This window comes from Nicotiana attenuata, unplaced genomic scaffold, assembly GCF_001879085.1.
Source record: "Nicotiana attenuata strain UT unplaced genomic scaffold, NIATTr2, whole genome shotgun sequence".
NCBI lineage: Eukaryota > Viridiplantae > Streptophyta > Magnoliopsida > Solanales > Solanaceae > Nicotiana > Nicotiana attenuata.
The window spans coordinates 135,435-140,256 of NW_017672857.1; positions in this window are offsets into that span (position 1 = coordinate 135,435).

Here is a 4,822-nt window from a genome sequence, read left to right on the forward strand (position 1 = left end):
AATGTCTGAAGCACTACTCTCACACGCTGCTTGTGCTCCCCTAGGCTACGTGAGTAGATCAAGATGTCATCAATGAAGACAATAAAAAAGGAATCAATATAAGGCCTGAACACCCTGTTCATCAAATCCACAAACGCCGCTGGGGCATTGGTCAAGCCGAAGGACATTACCAGAAACTCATAATGACCATATCTAGTACGGAAAGCAGTCTTCAGGACATTTGAGTCCCGAATCTTCAACTGATGATACCCTGATCTCAAGTCGATCTTAGAGAACACTCTAGCACCCTGCAACTGGTCGAACAAATCATCAATGCGCGGCAACGGGTACTTATTCTTGATGGTAACCTTGTTCAACTGGCGGTAGTCAATGCACATGTGCATAGTCCCATCCTTCTTCTTCACAAACAACACTGGTGCACCCCAAGGCGACACACTTGGTCTCACAAACCCCTTTGCTAACAACTCCTCAAGCTGCTCCTTCAACTTTTTCAACTCTTTCGGAGCCATATGGTACGGTGGGATAGATATAGGCTGGGTACCTGGAGCCAAATCAATACAGAAATCAATATCACAATCCGGTGGCATGCCTGGAAGGTTAGAAGGGAACACATCGGCGAACTCCCGGACTACTAGAACTGAATTAATCGTTAGAGACTCTGCGATGGTGTCCCGAACATAAGCTAGATAAGCCAAACAACCCTTCTCAACCATATGTTGAGCCTTTAGAAAAGAAATAACCTGACTAGATTTACTAACTAAGGAACCCATCCACTCCAACCTTGGCAACTCTGGCATCGCTAAAGTAACAGTCTTGGCATGGCAATCTAGGACGGCGTGATATGGGGATAACCAGTCCATGCCCAGGATGACCTCAAAGTCGGTCATATCAAGTAATAGGAGATCTACTCTAGTCTCAAAACCATAGAATATGACCACACAGGACCGATAGATCCGATCCACAACCACAGAATCACCCACAGTAGTGGACACATGAACAGGAGTACCCAAGGACTCACAAGGAATATCCAGGAAATGAGCAAACAGAGATGATACATATGAATAGGTAGACGCTGGATCAACTAGCACTGAAGCATCCCTACCGCGGAAGGAAATAATACGTGTGATAATGGCATCTGAGGCCAATGCATCTGGTCTATCCAGAAAAGCATAGAATCTGGCTGGAGCGCCGGCTGGCTGGCCTCCACCTGACTGAACGGTAGCTGGCTGACCTCCCCCTGCCTGGCCTCCACCTCTAGGACGACCCCTACAAGTCTGCCCTCCGCCTCTGGGCGGCCGCACAGCTGGTGTTGTAATCGTGGGTTGTTGACTCTGTTGCACTGCCTTGCCCGAAGTCTGGGACAGTATCTCCTCATATGACCGAGATCTCCGCACTCGAAACAACCCCACGGTGCGGTGACCTACTACCCTGATATCTGACCCTGATGGCCTGTAGACCTACTGGAAGAAGCCCGAATAGCCGGTGGGCGGTATGAACTCTCCGGTATAGAACTAAAGTAGGAGCTAGAAGAACCTTGGGGACCCTAATACCCATTGAAAGAACACTGGATGGCTGGCGGGCGGTAAGAACTCTCTAGTATGGCGCTGAAATAGAGGCGCGCTGGAGCACCTCGAAGAGGTGGTGGTGCTGAATAAGGGGGCCTGCTGGGCTGACCCCTCCCATACTGACATCTGCCCCTAGTCGGGGAAGCTCTAAACTCTCCAAAGAATCGAGCCCTCTTGTCCTGCTGCATCTGGTCTCTCCCTCTCAGATGTTAGCCCTTAATCCTTCGGGCAATCTCCACTACCAGCTGATAAGAAGTCCCCATCTCGACCTCTAGGGCCATGTTGGCCCTAATACCATAGTACAACCTTGCAACAAACCTCCGCACTCTCTCTGCGTCAGTAGGAAGTATCATCAGTGCATGGCGAGATAACTCAGAAAATCTCACCTCATAGTCGATCACTGACATCTGATCCTACTCAAGCTGCTCAAACTGATACCGCAACTCTTACCTCTCAGAGGATGGAATATACATATCCAAGAAAAGCTATGTGAACTGACCCCAAGTAATGAGAGGAGAACTCGCTGGCCTACCAAGAACATATGACTACCACCATCTACGGGCCCTGCCCTCCAGCCAGAAAGTAGTGAAGTCAACCCCATGAGACATTAATATCCTCATGTTGTGCAGTCTATCCCTAAACCTATCAATGAAATCCTGGCATCCTCATGATGCTCACCTCCGAAGATAGGAGGGTGTAACCTAGTCCTTCTATCCAATAACTTCTACGGATCACCGTCCGCAGCTGGTCTGGGCTCGGGTACCACTACGACAACTGGTTGGGCCCCATACGCGGGTAGCGTGCCCAGAGTCTAAAACACTACAGCTGCATGCCCAGGAGCTTGAGAAGTAAGGGTCTGTACTCCCCCTGGCGCCTGAGATGTGGCTGCGTCTGCTGGAAATAAACCAGCCTGGGTCGTAGAATCCATGAAATGCACCATACGACCCATGACCTCCTGGAAGCCCGGTGTTGTCATGAAATTTGTCGGGGTAGGCTCTACTGCGGGCACCTCGCCCTGCTCCTCAATAATAGGATTCGTCGGTGGTGCAACAGCGGCAGCTCTGGGACGCCCTCGTCCCATACCTCAGGCTGGTGCCCTCCCCCGGCCTTTGCCTCGGCCTCTAGTAATGGGGGGAGCGGCTCCTCCCGGGTCTGGGACGTCTGTTGTGCGCGTCCTCACCATCTGTAAGAGAATAGAAGAAGGAAATTTAGTATACCATCAACTGCACGATAGAAGATGAATAAAGAGTAGTTTCCTAACACCATATAGCCTCTCGAAGATAAGTACAGACGTCTTTGTACCGATCGCAAGACTCTATTAGGTTTGCCCATGACTTGTGAGACCTACGTGAACCTAGTGCTTTGATACCATGTTGTCACAACCCAAATTCTATTATAGGTCGTGATGGCACCCAACACCGTTGTTAGGCAAGCCAACCCTAATCAACTAGTGAGTTCTCATTCTTTTAATAAAACACTCTCAACATTTACTTAACTTAAATTTAAAACAATCAATAATTAATAAATTATAAGGCGACTGAACCAGGAAAGACTAAAGGGAATCATAATAATAGGAATACAACCCAAAAATAATTGTCTATTAATGTGTGTTAGGATCTACTGTCACAAGTACGAGGGAAACTAGTAGAATGTACAAAATACAACTACCCTAATGCCTGAAATAGAATAGACAGCAATAACAAAAGGAGAGACACCGGCATGCTGCTGAACGGCTCGGAAGAGGGCAGCTCACCGTGAGATCTCGATAAGGTATTAGGAATGCACGCCGGACGGGTAACTAGATGCACCTGCCTCAGATCCTGTACAATTAAGTACAGAAACGTAGTATGAGTACATAAACAATATGTACCCAGTAAGCATCCATTCTAACCTCGAAGAAGTAGTGACGAGGGGTCGACTTGACACTTACATGGGTCAATAATAATATGATTTAAGTGTTACGCTAAGCATGAATAGCATGAATAATAATGACAGTTTAAGATCACGGAGAAGTAAGATATTCTTTCATAAACAACATGTCAAATTTCAATCATATCATGTAACAACTTACATTTCAAGCATTTAAGCAGTGTAAATCACGGGAAGTTCCAAATAAATAACATGCACACATTATACCGAGGTCGTACGGCCCGGTCCAACATAATATTAAACTGTGCACTGCAAAGGGTTGAATGGTCGAACCATTGATGCATCTATTTACTACCGAGGCGCTCGGCCCGATCCACCAATAACAATTATTATCAAGGAATCACACATTGTCCATTTATAATCAAATAATTCATACAAATTCTCAAGTAAGTGAGTTTAGCCGTCTCTATTTGTTTACCAAATTCCAGCATGACTTAAGTGATCTTAGTAGCAACTAAGGACGCAAGCATTTGCAAGTATAGCGTGATACGGGTCCTAAACTACCCGGACAATTAGCATAATAGTAGCTACGTACGGACTCTCGTCACCACGTACGTACGTAGCCCCCACAGATAGTCACATGCATTTATTTAATTCACCTATGGGGTTAATTCCCTCTTACAAGGTTAGAAAGGAGACTTACCTTGCCCCAAATCTTACTTCCAAATTCAAGAATGCACTCAAACCCTCAAATCAGAGCCGAGCGATCCAAAACTATTCAAATGGAGTAAGAACTAGTCAATATATGCTCAAGAGTTCATATTCTAGCTATTAAAGTAATTTTCCAACCCTAAATGCAAGGTTCCTAAAATTCATCCCCAGGACCACGTGCGCGGATTCCGGAAATTTTTGAAGAAATTCGTTACCCGTAACCTTAGGATCAAAAATATATGATTTCTACTACATTCCATAACAAATTTCGTGGTTAAATCTCATTTTTATCAAAACCCTAGGTTTTACTCTAAACCCATAATTTTCACTAATTTACATGTTGTAATCTACGCATAAACTATGTATTACACTCACATTAAGTAGAAATAACTTACGTCACAAAGCTAGGTTGAAATCTCCCCTTTTGAATCTCCCAAATAGCCCAAGAATGGAGTAAAATATGTCAAAAATGACAAACTCTCGTATTAAATGAAGGCCACTGCCTTCAGCGATTTCCACATCAGCGGTGAGGGGACCGCATCTGCGGTCTCGCTTCTGCGGGAGATCGTCCGATTATGCGGAATTGGGCCGGGCCAGTTGGTTCTGCATCTGCGGTCGGGTGACCGCTTATGCGGTTCCGCTTCTGCGGAAGAGGAGCCACATCTGCAGAACCTGGG